The sequence below is a fragment of the Papaver somniferum genome, chromosome 9 (assembly GCF_003573695.1).
Source record: "Papaver somniferum cultivar HN1 chromosome 9, ASM357369v1, whole genome shotgun sequence".
Classification (NCBI taxonomy): domain Eukaryota; kingdom Viridiplantae; phylum Streptophyta; class Magnoliopsida; order Ranunculales; family Papaveraceae; genus Papaver; species Papaver somniferum.
In genome coordinates, this window is record NC_039366.1 from 12,124,196 (window position 1) to 12,141,074 (window position 16,879).

The 16,879-nt window shown below is 34.9% G+C and overlaps 1 non-coding gene across 1 annotated transcript; it reads right to left on the minus strand.

The window, feature by feature from the left end:
* Positions 1 to 11,711: 11,711 nt before the first annotated feature.
* TRNAK-UUU lies at positions 11,712 to 11,783 on the minus strand. Its single transcript has one exon. It is a non-coding gene; the product is annotated as a tRNA-Lys (tRNA).
* Positions 11,784 to 16,879: the final 5,096 nt, after the last annotated feature.

A 16,879-nucleotide genomic window follows, 5' to 3' on the forward strand; every position in this document is an offset into this window, starting at 1 on the left:
CGCCAATTAAAAAGGGTTTAAATACACAGAGATCTTTTGTCGTTAAGGAAATCGAAGTTCCTAGAAACAAAACCGTACGAGATCCCATTTCTGAAAATAAATATAAATGAACAAGTTGATGAATTCTGCCAAGAGCATTCAGTTAAGAATGAATTAGTTTATTTGATCATTAAATCATTAAATTTGTTGATTTGCTAGTCAATATTCAATAAGCATTGGACCGAAAGAAAGAAGGTTTATTATTTGATCATTAAATCATTAAATTTGTTGATTTGCTAGTCAATATTCAATATGCATTGGACCGAAAGAAAGAAGGTTTATTATAAACGGGATTGCGCCATTTTAACTGTTAGAATACGGGCATTCAACTCAAAACCAATTGGCACAACAATGTGGGACTAATAATCTCAACACACATCCTTAGATGTAGCCTCGTTGGGTCTAACACGTGGACAATAAATCGGGTAACGCAAGGCGCGGTCAAATGACTCGTCGCAAATAGCCTGCTCTGATACCATGTTAGAATACGGGCATCCAACTCAAAACCAACTGGCAATGAGTGGAGAGGCCCTAAGAGATTATAAACCGCAAGATCTTAGATTGCCCAACAATGTGGGACTAATAATCTCAACATTAACGGTGTCATTAATTAAAGTTAATCAGTGTTTAATTAAGTTCAAAAACATACATTGCATAAAGAGATCAGTCTTAATCTGTAATGTTAATGTGAATCAAAACCAGTACTGTATTATGTTGCTTACCATTGGAAATCTCTCGGATGTACCTATTCGAACCGGAAAGTAGTCTAGTGATGGTCGGAATTAGTTCTATTAGTCTTCCTAAGCAAATTGTTTACGGGTTAGGTTTAACTAATAATTTAATCTTCAATTGTGATTTTCACTTAAGAGCCAAGCAGCCATTGACCACTAATTTCAACCTAGCCAAACCGGTGCTTAATAAACCTTGAGAGCATTATAAAGGACTCCACGACTCGGGTAACGCATCTTCTTGAAAAAGAGCAGTTGGTCAGAATGAGCATCTGTCAGTTATCATTTGTGCCCGCAAATCAACGCTAGATGGTTTTGGCGGGTTGGAGATTCAGTGTGTTGATACGTGATAGCTTAATACTTGCTAACTTCTTAAAAAGGTCGACTACTTAAACCCTGCTCACATATAGGTCAACCCAACTATATATGGATAATTAATTTAAGTTTCTTGGTAAAGCATAAAGGGGTATAAAAAATAACTCATATCGCCCCCTTTTTTTTTACTAAACGGTCCGCGAGTTATAACCCCAAAGGAGTCACTATCCATGCACAAAAAACCCGCCAAAACAAAAATAACATAAAAACTCCAAAAAACAAAATTTTAATGAAACCAAAATTTGGTTTCATCATAAAATTTGATGAAACCTTATAGAATTTGACGAAACCAATTTTTGGTTTCATCATAAAATTTGATGAAACCAATTTTGAAATTTGGGTTTTTTGTATCAAGTTTTTAAAATTTTGAGGTTTTTGTATAATTTAGTTTAAGGTGGAGTTTTAATGAATCCCAATATTTGAGTGGGGTTTTTGTACCACAAGTTTGGTCACCTTGGGTTTTTATGACTAGTTTTGTTTCCTAAATAGTAATACACTGACCGACTGACGGCAAGTGGATCAGTCTATCTATAGATATGCAGGTTGAGATGGCACTAATTATAACGGCCGGTGGCTAGACTAAAGTATGTTTTTTTTCTGCTGATTCGTCGTCTGAATCTGATTCGGCTTAAGTCAGATGTCAGATCATTTGCTTTTTATTTTGAGTCAGATCTGATTCGCGAACTGATTCAGACCTAATTCCTGACTCGAACACATTTGATTCACGGAATAAAATATCCCTAACCCATGGATCCAAACTACTGACTCACATATTTTTGAGTCATATAAGTCAGATTTGAATCAAAAAACAAATATATTGAATCAGGTGATATCATTCAGATCTGAATGAGTCAAACTTAGACGACTCAGATGAGTCAGGAAAAAACAAACACAATCGTAGATTTCACTTCATGTGGGAAAATTAAGGATAGGATTACACACTTTGTATACTTATTTTGTAGGTCGTCATAAAAGCGTGTGAGTCTAAAAGACGTGTGAGTCTAAAAGACTAATCATCTATGTAATTAATATCACCTCGCTCCCAAAAAAGAGATACTATCATTCTTTTTATTTTTATTTTAGCTTAAAATAGGCCATCTCGAAAAATGGTAGCATGTCTTTCCCATAACCGAAGGAAGTGGAGTGTTTTAAAAACCGGACCGGCCGGTTAAACCGCTAAATCGGTGAACCAGTAGGAAAAACGATCTGGTTCGTCTATGATCCACTAATATGTTGAAAAACCCAGTTAACCTGGTGACCCGGACGGTTCAACCAGTGAATCCACTGACCCAGTTGGGTTTTTAGCCGATTTCGGCGGTTCTTTTTCCGTCCACAAAAGGTAGTTTTGAGATTTTTTTTTTCCTAGAGAGGAATTTGAAATATGAATTAAGTAACTTAATTTGATTAAGGAGACAAAAAAAAATGTTGTAATGAGGCTGAAACTTTGGGGTTCCTGTTTTATGCCTGAAATGGTATTTTCATCGTCAATTAAATTAGTGTTGCTGTAATAGAAGAAAAGGAAACATATTGATGGAAAGATTGATTTCAACCGTCATCATTTGGTATTTGGTAGAAATTATGTTGAGCAATAAAAGATCAAAGAGGAAATAAATGGAAAAAAATTGAAAGAATTATGGAGGCGGTCTAAAATGGATCTTTACTCTTTAGAACTCAAAAGTTAATAGAAAGAGGCAGATGCTTGATATCTAGGGTTTTTTTTTTAATTAATGTTAGGATGAAATAACCATAAAACCTTGCAAACACGGGGGGTGAATGAGTGAAACCTGTTTTGAGGCATATTGATTTTTTTTGAGGCATACTGAATGATGACAAAATAGGGTCACTAGATAAAAAATCTATCACCCCTTATCTACCCATTTTTAATAATGTCAAGTATAGCCTTATTTAGTTAGTGTTAATGATTATGATTAGATGTTAATGATTATGATTAACTAGTGTTGTTAGATATTGATTAAAGTTCAGTAATTAATAGAAAAAATTTGATTTCTTGTGAGAGAGTTTGGGGCTTTGAGAGGAAGAAGAAGTGGAAAAAAAACTACGTTTTAGAGATTTATGAGAAATTTGAGAATTGTGTGATTCAAAATGGATGATGAGGAACTTTATGCTAATAATACACATGTATAATTGTATAAGATGTTTGGTCTCCTTTCTTTAGGTTGAATTCATCAAAAATTTTGATTTTTTCGGAGATCTGTTTCGAGTTCGGCTGAAAACTAAATGCCGAACTTTACGCGCGAAGAACCATTCGGCTTATAAATTTAAAGTCGAACCCAAGTATTTGAATTTTTGTTTATGCTTCGGCTCATTCGAACTCGTCGAATAGATAGCCGAGCCTTAAGTTTATTCTTTGTAGTCATAAGGTTCGGCCAATGCAAATAGATTTTCGAATCAGCCGAACCTGAGAAGAATAATCGTTTACCTTATTGTATGGTTCGGCTCCATTTCATATTATCGAATCAGACGAACCTGTAGTTCCCTTAACGCATTAAACTAGGTTCGGCTAAAATTGAAATAAACATACCAGCCGAACTGTTCTTAATCACCTTCAGGGTGACGAACAGAGTGAAGTTCGGCTGCTAGTTCATCTCAATTATAAGACGAGCTGTTCCTCACTTGGTTGAATTTCAGTTTCAACACCTCAATTTCTTTTTGTTCTTCAATTAACGGATTAGTAAAAGAATTTTAACGCCTACCTAGTGATTTTTTCTTTCTGCGAGTTATCTTATATCTATGTTTAATAGACGATCAAATTTTCATGAACCGGTAATTAATTATGTCAATGAAAAAAATGTTAATTTCACTTTTAGATTTTAAATCTAGAGAAGAAGAGTAAGTTTAAGTTCAAATGTGATTTTGTTTTTTGATTTTAGGTTTTTAAGGGTAAGGTCACTTTAGTAGTTTAAATGTCCAAGGATATATAGGTAATTACACTACCATTTAGACACCCCTTATAAACCTACTCTAGTTGGGATAATGAATAAATATGCCTAAAAAAAAATCAGTATGCCTCAAAACAGGTTTCGAATGAGTTAATCAATTATTAGGAATCATAATATTGGGCATACCAAAAACTTTATAGGCATACAAAGTCATTTTCCTAACCAGGGTGTATTGATAAGGGGTGTCTAATGGGTATGAATGACCTATATACCATTAAACACTTCCAAAATATTGATTTATAGGCTTTAGGTTCGGCTGACTCGTGTTGATAAGTTATCAGCCGAACTTCCCGCTGTAGACTGAATTCTTTCGATCTTGTTTTGATCATAACTTCTTCGTCCAATGTCGGAATGGCCTAATTCTTTTTGCGTTATCTTCGTATTTTCATTCTCTTGAAGATGAAGATAAAATCTACTTGATTTTAATGGGTTAAAATCTACGATTTTCATTATATAAGCTGAACCATTAACATTTTTTATTCATGAACTCTCAGGAATAGGTTCGGCTTACATCTATGAGCCGAACCAACCCATTGATGAACAGTTCGGCTTACATCTATGCGCCGAACCTCACATAATTTTTCTTCCAGATCACACATGACTAGGTTCGGCTCATTATGATATTTTTAAACAAGCCGAACTAGTTGGTTCGTCTCATAAAAATAACACTTTCAGCTTGCCGAACTGTTCATTAGTTGTCAATATCCAGGTTTCAGATCAAGGTTCGGCGCATAATTTAGGTGAGTTGTGAGCCGAACCTAGGTTCGACGCATAATTTAGTTGCGTTGTGAGCCGAACCTAGGTTCGACGCATAATGTTGTTGTTTTTGAGCCGAACGGTTCTTCAAATTTTCATCCTGAAAGTGTATATGAACAGTTCGGCTGATACGATTTTCATTATATAAGTCGAACCACTAACATTTTTTATTCCAGAACTCTCAGGAATAGGTTCGGATTTCTAGGAAAATTTTATACAAGCCGAACTAGTGTCTAGCAAATGTTCGGCGCATACCTAAACAGTTTCAGCTAGCCGAACTATTCATAAAGGGATCGGTTCGGCTCATAAATGTAAGCCGAACCTTTTCATCCTCCATTGAATCATTCTCGTAATCTAAGAAATCAACCATTTGGGAATCATTGTTGTAGTTGATGTGTATTTTCCTAGGTTTTTTAGATGATATATGACACTCCTCATCCTCCATTGAATCAAGAATTAGAATTTTCTCACTTTCTCCTTCTCTTTCTCTCCTTCTTAACCAAACCAAAACTTTGATTTTTTTCCCCCAAATTTTTCATCTAAACAACTCTTATAATTCTGAAAATTATTTTAATCACTAAACAAAATATTTAATCACTAATCAAGATTAATAACACTAATAAGTAAAGGGCAGATTTGTCATTAAAATTTTGGGTTAAGGGGTTACCTGATTTTGCTATTTCACAACCTTTTTTGTCTTCATTCAGTATGCCTTGGAAGATTTTGGTATGCCCAATATTATGGTTCATTATTAGTTGTTTTGTTTTTAAGCCACACCACATTTCTTTTTAAGCCCACAACAGATGGACCTTCATTTGAAGCCCACACGAGATTAACTACCAAATTAGTGATTTCACTTTTATATAAACTGACCCAGTCAACCACTGATTGACCCACTGGTTAAACCAATGACCCTTGATCCAGTTGCCGGTTCAATGTTCGGGCCGGTTTTCAAAACATCGACGAAGTGTTAAATTATGAATACGTCGAAGTTCGAATGAATATTGAAATTCAAAATGTGTCATTTCAAAGATTGGTTGGGGTATTACATTGAGGAAAAAGAAACTAAAAATCTAAAAATTATGCGAGATGTTATTAATTTTCATCGAAGAATACAAAACCTCAGTATCTACCACTAGAACAACTTTTTTTTTTTGAAGTTATGACTTTGAAATATTCTAAGTTCGCATTTATACGATCGTTGCATACATAATTACATATGCCCCCAAGATTCGTGAGAAAAAAGTGTCATTCAAGCGTGAACTAATCATCGTTAGGAAAGGTCGCTATCCAAACTGAGTGATTTTCCATTTCCCCACGAATGAAAGAAACAATTTAAAACAAGAAAAGAGGTCAAATTTTGGTTTGGAATGTTCCTATCTTATTGGGGTTGATTAGTTAATGGGCTCGTGGCACTAATTTTATGCAATTTAGGGACCTATCTCAATTTATGGGGTGAATGATTATGGCACTCAACAAAACTTAATCATGATCATTCGTACTAATTATGATTTTCGTTTGCAAACGTAATTCATTAACGCTTGGCTGATTTGACTAATCCAGTCACCAACCGTATTATTAGTAAAGCTACCTGAATACGCTTGCCATGGAGCACTTTTACGCGCCGATATATGGATTATGTTTCATGGATACTTAAAAGCTTGATACAAACTTAAACCAACAGTGATTTTGGCTCGGTATTTTTGGAAGTATCTATCAAATATAATCCAACTTTTTAGATAACTGGATGCTAATATTCTTACTCTTCCTCGAATTTGTTGTCAATCAATTATTTCCTGCTCTTTGTGAGAGAATATGCAACCTAGTGGCTGTCTTACAAGTCATGGTAGTGTGTAAGCACAATCTTCAGCACTAGATTTGGATAATTGTCATCCAGACCAAGTTGTTATTTGTTAATATGTTTAGCTGATTAAGCAGCCTCCACCAAAAGTTATGAACACTGTTGCAAGTGATAATTCACGATGTTAGTTTTTTTCTTCTTGTTTGTCATTCCATTCTAGCGTCACCGGAGATATCCTTGAATTTTAAATTTCAGCACATTAACTGACACTTGGAAAAATAAATTAAAAATCAACTGACATTAGCTTAAAAAGATTCATAACTGCTAGACACTTCTAAATAGATAATCAATAAACTCCACCAAAACGGATTTGGGAGGACTGTTTACGACAGGTTTAGACGTGTTTCCAACACACTGCAAAAATCAAGAGATAATATAATACAACTAAATGGCTTCAGCTTGGTTTGGTAATAGTTGGTTAATTTTCATCCACATTTCTTTTCTTGTATCTTGTAGAAACCATAAAAAAGTACACCACTTGTTCAGTTATGACGACCTGATGCTTTCCTTTTTTTTTATGTTTGATTAGCGGACAGGCGCGCCTTATCTCGGCGGCCAAAGGCTCGCTAATGTCATTTGAGTTTACATCCTAATCAACTAGGTGAAATTCTAGAAAAATATTTGAAATTTTTGGTCAGTGGAGGGAATGCCATTCACAGGAATTTATAATAAACTTAGTTTAATTGGGCCCAAAAAACAATTAAGGGTCTCCCACTAAAGAACAAAAAGGTCATTAAAACCTAAATTTGAGTCACTTCTTAACCAAAATATTTTTAAATGACTAAACTGTCCCTGAATGATTAGTATTAAAATTTAATTAAGTTAAGTTAATTAGTGTGGTTAGATTATGTTAGGTTAAAATCAGATTTTAGAATCAAGTAGGTTTAGAGGAAAAATTAGGGTTTTTAGAAATGAGTAATTCAAGTAGGGGAAATGATGTTGGGGAAGGTTCAACCAACAAAGATGATTGTGTTGATGGTAAGATTATCTTAAATTCTCCCATGGATTGGATATATGTCACAACACAGAGAAAGAGTCGTGAATGTTGAGGGATGTGTACCCCAACGACTCTATAAAGTCGTCAATGTATTGACACCAAAAATGACGACTCAAACCTGCAACTTTTCCAAGTTATGAAAAATCGTCAGGGTAATATGATATACCCTGACGACTCTTAGCTTGGGTCAAAAAGAGCCGTTATTTTGTGTGTTTATACCAAGACGACTCTGAAAATTTTTGGGACTGAGAGGTTGTTTGTTTTTCACCTGGGGTCGTTAACGTTTAAAAAATGACCGTTCATAGAGGATCGTCATAGGCTTCTATATTATGTGAACGACTCTAATCTAGGGTAAAAAAATATGAAACCAGAAATACGGTCGTTATCTTGATCATCATATGCCCTAACGATTTTTTATGGCCTCTACATGCATATGAAAAATCGTTAGGGTTTAGGCTTGTCGAATTGACGACCCTTTTACTGTAACTGAAATTTTTCGGGTGATGATTTTTTTTTTCTTTCTTGGAGTCGTTAATGAAGGAAAAGAGAAGAGTCGAGAGGAGGGAGTGATTTTTTTGTTTAGAACTAGAAATGAATAGGGGCTTAGAATTAAGGGTTAATAGGTTTTTAAGATTTATTTTTAGTGAAGGGTGAAAATACTAGTATTTTCACAAAATTTTAATACAACCCTGAAAAATTTGGGGTGCAAATAAAATGGGTGAGGCCCCCAATTGTTTTTTGTGGCCCCCAATTAAACTAGGATAATAAAATGGATTCTTACCAATAGGTACTACTATAGTGTTCTTAGTTAATGGCAGGTCTACCCATTAAGGACCCAATAACTGAAGGCCATAATTAAAAGAGAAAAGGAAAATGGACCCAATTTCTTATCACTTGGTCTTGTGCACTTGCGGGATCAGTTATGCGAAAATTTAAAATACCACAAATAACCTTCCCTATTTAACAGATCTATAAGTACGAGAAGAACATTTGACAGTTTATTTTCGTTTTCATTTTCTCTTTCCACTCAGTGCTGCCGCGATTAGATTTTGACCAAATACAATTTCTTTTTTCTCGCAATGTTTATTTTAGGGTTTTCACAATCTAATCGTTGTTATGTTTGATCACGCTTTCGATCTCCATGTTTGTTACATTTTCATTTCATAAATGTGATATAAAATAAAAATTTCTTGCACAGCAGGCAAGCGAGCAACAAGCTTCACCGCAAGCCCTTTTTAATCACATTTTTGTTCATTTTTCGTTATTCGATTTGATTATATTAGTTCCATTTTGTTGGTTTTAGATTCGTTCGGGTTTTTTTTTTTTTGTATGAAGCAACATTACATATATCTCGTACTGACAGAAACCTAGTTTATTTTTGAGAAGAAGAAGAAGAAGAAGATGCATCGTTATGATTTACGACGACAAGATTGTTTGTGTTTCCAGGTATGTTTTCTAATTATCTTCTTTGATTTGTTTTTCGATTATATTATGAATATCAAATCGATTTTCATGACGCTTTTATGTTTTTAGGCTTGTTAGAGTTTGTTTTTGTGTATGAATTGACAGTACATATATGACGTACTGATATAAAATTCTTCTGATTCAGTTTTATTCGGAGTTTTGCCACTTTTTTTGGTTTGATCCATTAGTACGTATGTGTAATTCTGAAATATGTGCTTTGATTCGCTTATATTCATGGATTCATCACTTCTTCTTGACATGCAGTCGATTTTTAGTTCATGAATACACAGTAGTATATCTCGTACTGATATAAACCTGTTTTGATTTTGTTTAATTCAGAATTTTTCCACTGTTTTTGGGTTCGATCCATGAGTATGTATGTGTAATACTGAAATATGTGCTTTGATTCAGTTATATTCATGGATTCATCGCCTTTTCTTGACATTTATTTGATTTTTTTTTGTTCTTGAATACGAAGTATGTATATGGCGTACTGATAAAAACTTCTTCTGAATCTGTTTTATTCAGAATTTTGCCATTGTTTTTGGGTTCGATCCATGAGTACGTGTATGTAATACTGGAATATGTGCTTTGATTATGTTATATTCATGGATTCATCAATTCTTCTTTACATGCAGTTGATTTTTATTTCATGAATATGCAGTGCGTATATGGCGTACTGATAAAAACTTCTTATGATTCTTTTTTATTCAGAGTTTCGCCACCTTTTTTTGTTTGATCCATGAGTACGTGTACGTATGCGAAATACTGAAATATGTGTTAGTTTTGTATAGCTTATTCTGTTTACTGTGCATATATAGGTTTTCCTCTATTTTTTCTATGATTTAATATTTGTATTGAAGAAATATTAGAGATAAATTGGTATGATCCTACAATATAGGTGATGTAATACGTTTTCTAATTTATTTTTCATTGATTCTAACAGAAATGTACTCTACATATAAGCAGTGCAGCAGATATATACTCGAATTTGTAACCAGTCCGGCGGATACGTATTTTATTTGTAACCAGTGCGACAGATATGTATTCAGATTTGTAAGTAGTATAACAGGTACGTACTCAAATTTGTAAGCAGTGTAGCGGATATGTACTCGAATTGGTAAGCAGTGTAGCAGATATGTACTCGATATAATAAACGTGTAGACGCACACGTTTGAGAGCAGTGTGCATTATGGTCATTTCTATGTTTTAATTAGTTTTGGACCTCCTGATAAAAAAAAGAAAATCCGATTGGACCCTACTATAAATAACTATATGGGCCTAGGACCAACAACAAATTTCTCGGAAATGGACTTTTCAAAAGAGGAGATCAGTTCCTCCTGCCAATACTTACTTCGAAAAGACATATATGGGGCAAGAGGTGACGCCTCTCCCCATCGTAGATTAGCGAGGGGTGCTTCTTCACTTCAGTTTCTTGTTTCCACCGGAGCATACTTCGAAGTTTAAAATAAACATGTTTTACTTAAAATAGTAAATACCACACAAACACGTCCCTGTTAAAAGCATATGCACACTCCACTTCTGAGCCTAGTTTAGCGATTCGCCGAATCATTCGCGAATTTTTAGGAACGTGAACTTTGTGAGGTTGCCGGATTATTCGCGGTTCTTGCGTTCTGAATTAGAAACGTACGCATTAGTTCGGCCCATTAATTCTTAATTGGGCAAGTTTTAATCCCGTCTCTCAAAGCCCAGCGTTGCCTTTTCTTTTTTCTCCAAAAATTGCTCGTAGGGAGATTCGAAGTGCTACCATACAACTCCTTACAATACATCTACTCCATGCATTTCCTCCTATACAGTATATATATTCATAATTAATACATGACGAATTTCGTGTTCCGAATTGATATCTCTAAAATGAATTATACACGCACGTATACTGTTCCAAATTACTGCCGCATCAAGAACCGTTGACCGGATTTTTGGTTGAATTTGATTTTTATAAAACCGAATAATATCCATACATACGGCGTTCTGTATGTTTACCGAACCCCGAATTGCTAACTCGGCTTATGAGTCTGCATGGCAGTAAAAATGTTGGCGGCATTAGTTAATAGCAGGCTGTTGGCATGCTTTTATGAGAGTGAAGCAAGCTAAGCTAGCATTATCCTGCAGGTTAAAAGACGGATGCAAGAAAGGCTCATAATGATGAGAGAAACTAATCACGAGCATATATGTAATGTACTTTCATCTGACAGCCGCATTAGATGGGGAGTTACATTATTCAAGTCCTAAAAAGGGTGTGTACTACTAGTTACTAGACTAGTAGTCTCATGATTCAAGTCACATCCTTTGCATTATTAAAATTCTGAAATTTCGGCTCAACTTACAAGTACCATCATCATCATTTTAGTCACGATTCTCGATGGTTAATTTGTCTTCTTAAATACATAACCTCATCGGCATATCCTCCCAAATATATCTCATTTTTATACCCAAAAAAGGAGCGCATTTTAATACTCCATGCAAGGCGGACACACAAAAAAAAATGGAAAAAAAAAAGTTATTCTGCACGCCGACTAAGGGGATCGAATCCTCGACCACGGTATTAAAAATCACGCGCTCTACCACTGAGCTAAGTCGGCGACATCTGGCAGCACATTTTTCTATTAGTTTATCCTCCTCAGGTGTTTCAAAGAATGAACACCAAGTTAGATTACCACGTAATATCCACCAATGGCATCATTTGATTATATCAAGAGTGTATAATATACTCTTCGTCTACCAATTTCAAACCTAAAACATGGGTTTGGTCCGTTTGGATGTCGACAGCTTACATTTCTTTCCACAATTTTGAGTTTTTCATTTTTCCCAAAAATGCAAAGAAAATTTTACTGTTTTCATAACGATGGGTTATCCCGCGTGACACAATCACCATGTGTGCCCCAACTGTTAACTGGGACGGTTTTTAGGATTGAGGCAACCTTGACTGTTTCACCAGGGATAATCCACGGTGCCCAAATCACAGGGGATAAATCATTTCGGCCCGTTACAAATAAGAGAAGATACAGACATTTCTGAGCTCTATAGTTTGCCGGGTACAAAATTAAAATGGACTTGTACTCCTATGAAGAAATTTGAACACGTGAGTGGGTCAACGGCTACATCTACTCCCGCCAAACATACATTTATACATGTTCATGTCGCCCCACTATACAAACCAGTGGTAGAAACAATGGTTTGACGAAGATAAATTTTCCGAAGTTGCTGTTATATCAAAATTTGAACGGAAGAAAAGGGAAATGTCTTTGCATCCTTTAATTGTGGACTGCAAGTCATTTATGGTTCCACATTTCCACTTGACGCTTCCTCAGTTGAACGGTTGGATTGTCAAGTCACTTGCCGATAGAAAGCGAATTTCGATGGAGTTACAAATTTGGGACTTTTAAAATCTCAAATGGATACAAGCGTACAGTTCTTCTTATCTTTCATATATGGTGCCCTCTCAAACAAACAGAATAACTTTTTTTATCAGAATAACTTTTTTTACTTTCTGATAAAGCCTGCAAATAGATAACAATAGATAACAAACGAGAAGAAATTATTGGAGTATCAAAGATATCATTCATGACCCATCCATTTTAGAAGAAAATGCACCTCACTAGATGTGTAAATTGGGACCGGACAGCATGTTTAAGACACAACACAACACGTTAAAATTCGAGCACAACACGACAGCACGTGACCAGCCCAGCACGGGCACAACACATTTGTTTAATGTGTTGTGTTGTGCTAGACAAATAGGCACACCGGCACAGCACAACACGCGACACGTGTTAGCACGCGGCACAGCACAACACATCACGCGAAGAAAGCACGCCACGTCATGCGTAAAATACTACACAATACATCACATTTGATGCATATTTCACAAAAAAAATCATTGTTTTAGCCAATTTATGACATTTTATTTTCGTTATGCTAATTATTTTAATAATAATACATGTACTAACTAAAATATATCAAAAAAATTATTTTGGAGAACATAAAATAAGTGTGCTAGCACAGCCCAGCACGGCACAACACGTTTATTTTTCTGGCACAGTACACCACGGCACGCCATTTAACACAGCACGTCTGAATCTCTGACATAGCACAACACAGCACGCTAAACACGTGACTTCATGGATCGGACTGTGCCGGGCCGGCACGTTTTACATCTCTACACCTCACTGACTGACCTCACCAACAATGAAACAACCACTTGTCTTTTTTTAACACTAACATAAAATCAAAGACAATTTCTAAGGCTTTCCTCTAATCTTGTCCACATCAATTCTCATTCATCTCCTTCTACACTCTCGCTTCTATCTGATCTGTCCATTTCATAAAAATATTGATTTTTTTCAGCTTTTCTTAGGCTTAGTCATATGGGCAACATATTTAGCTGTTAGATTGGCCATCCACGTCAGCATGTGCAACCTTCTAAGTCCTATGAAATGGCTAATCTAGCAGCTAGATTAGCAGCGGGACCACCATATAACGCCGAACCGTTCGGCGCTGGTTCGTTTTAAATCTCAGCCGTTAGATCAGAAAATTTTCTCCCAGCGTTGAACGGTTCAGCGTTTAGACCACTTTTTGAGCGCCGGACGGTTCAGCGTTTCAATCTCGCTGATAGTTGGACTGCGAGCACCTGGTAGGAGAGAGAACTATCAACTATCACTGTTAACTTTTTTCCAACACTTATTTTTTGATTTGCAACACTTTTTGACCAATCTAGACTCCAATCTAGCCCATAGGGATTAGCCTTAGTCTTTGAACGGTACCTACAGGGAAGTACATAGAATGACAACAAAAACAGAGACCAGACAAACAGATTTTGCAAACTACTTTTCCATTTCTTCTCCTTTTATTTCCATGATTTCCTTGTGTATTTCTCCATTTCTACAACGTTAATTCAATTCGTACAACAACCTTAGATATTATCAAGGTTTGAAAAACAGGTCACGGCTCAGGTCACGACATGCGTTTTGACGGGGTGTGAGCACGTTTCAGGCAAAAATCGCGTTTTTTATACGTTGTTCTAAAATAACGGGAGTTATAACGGTTAAATAGAAAATGAAAAAGAATTATGATTTGAAATTCCTTCCTAACAGTTACAACGTGCGTGAAAACAGTTATAACAGGTCTAATGACGTTGTTATAACGTTTTCTATATATTATTATTTTATTCTTTTATTTTTAAAATATTAGTTGTAATTTTTTGAACTTTAATTTAAAATATAAAGAATTGTAAGAAAATATTTTTATATTCTTTTTTATTAAAAAACGGTTATAATTGACGTGAAAACAAAAAAAATGATCTAAAAAACTTACGTTAAAATGTTATTCAGATGGAAAAAACGTAAAATTCAATTTTAGAAAAACGGTTATAACGTGTGTGAAAACAGAAAAACGGTCCTAAAGAACTGCCGTTATTTCATATTTATCGGCATTATATAGGCACGGGGTTCGGGGACCCTCACGGCCACGGTATATGGGTGTGACCATTTTAATGGGTGTTTTTTTTTTGGAAAAAAACAGGTGTTTTTCAGACCTTGGATATTATTAATAACTTATCATCCGTACAATAACTAATAACTAATCAATGCTCAACTACTATTAAAGTATTAATTGGTGTATTATTAGATGTCCCATTTCCTTCAGTTCTTACCCCTTTTTCGTGATTAAATGATGTTTAACCACTGATTATTACTTAATTATATGATCATTAAGACGACAAATTTTTATGTATCTTTCTAGAGTAAATAGTAACCTTAGGGTTTGACAGTAAATAGTAATCTCTTACGAAGGCATGCAGCGCACCACAATACCTAAGTAAAACACTAACTGAAAAGGAAGTCTTGACGTGAAACACGCTCTTGTTCGCATGTAAACATTTTCTGTCAACTTATCGTCGCCGTTCGATCAATTTAAGTACACATAATAAGAAGATCAATTTAAGTACACATAATAAGAAGATCAATTATACAAAGATCGTTCATCGTTGAGTAAATTGAAATTCCAAGAATCAAAACGGTACGAGATTCCATTGCGAAAAATAAAAATAAATGAACAAGTTGATGGATCCCGCCAAGAGCATTCAGTTAAGGATGGATTATTATTGTTTGATCATTTAATTAATTTGTTCATTTGCTGGTCAATATTCAATAAGTATTGGTCCTATTGGACGAGCAAAAGAATGTTTATAGTAATAGGGATTGAGGGTGCCGTTAATTAAAGTTAATCCGTGCTTAATTAAGTTTAAATAAGTATATATATTGCATAAAGAGATTAGAGATCAGTCTTAATCTGCAATGGGAACCATCATGTTTACTTACGACAGCAAATCTCTAGGCTCTACCTATATGAACCGGAAAGTAGTCTAGTGGTGGCCTGAATTAATTCTATTAGTCTGCCTAATTTAGCAAATCATTTGAGGATTAGGTTTAACAGATAAATTAAACAGAAAATGGGCGATATAGCCAAAAGCGCACATTTTTTGGGCCATATGGACAGGTAGATATTAGGCCCGGGTCAAATGACCAGAAGAATTGTTTTAATGGGAGAGACCTTACTACCCTTCCCCTTCGTATCACATTACTTCTCGTCTTCTTCTCGTCTTCTTCGTCACAAAAACCAGATCTGAAAAGCTACCAGCTTTCGTTCTCCATCGCCGCCATCAACACCGTGAAAAATCAAACTCCCTCTTCAAAAATAATTTCATCACCACCACCAGCACCACCATCAATTCCACCACACCAAAAATCCTCGTCAGTATCAACACCAAGTCGACTCAATCATAAGTATTTATCGCCACCACCACCACCAAAAACCCGGATCAAATCTTCTCTTAATCGCCACCATAAAAAGGGTAATTACAATTTCTATCTACTAATTTTAGGTTTTCTTTCGTTTCATTTTTTTTACTGATTTAGAAATTGGATTCACCTGCTTCATAATTTCTCCATAATCTTATCCCATGCTCAAGATTATAGAAATTTTACTTATTACCCATTTAAAATTGGACGAAGCTGGAATCGTCCATCTAGGTTCAATTAAATTTGGTCAAAATTGTTGTCAATGAGAAATTTGTTACGAAATCAGCGTGTATGCTGCGAAAATGGTTTGTGTGATGTGAAATTGTGTTGATTCCAGGATGAAAACGACTTCATCCAGGTTTAATCTTCAGTTTGAGCTGATTTAAAGTAGGATAAAACTTGTTTCAATAAGCATATTGCCTCTGTATACATTCTATTTTACAAAATTGATTGAATTCATATACCTAGATGCACTAAAGAGAAGAAAAAGTTATATTTTTATTCAAAATCGGTTTCATCATGTTTTAGGTTTAGTTCAATTTGCTTTCATCCCTGTTTGCTGGTGATGAAACTGATTTCATCCCTTTTGAATTTGTTTTTATACAAGTTTAAAATAGGATGAAACTAGTTTCATATAGTTTATTCATTGATATAACATTAGGATGAAACCAATTTAATCCTTTTTAAGATTGAGTAAAATTTATTTTTTTTGTCAAAATATGCAGGATGAAAACTAGTTTCATATAGTTTATTCATTGATATACCTTAATTTCGTAAGAATACTCAGGATGAAACCAATTTCATCTAGTTGTAAACTGTAATATAATTGTTTTTTTTTGTCAAAATATGCAGGATGAAAACTAGTTTCATATAGTTTATTC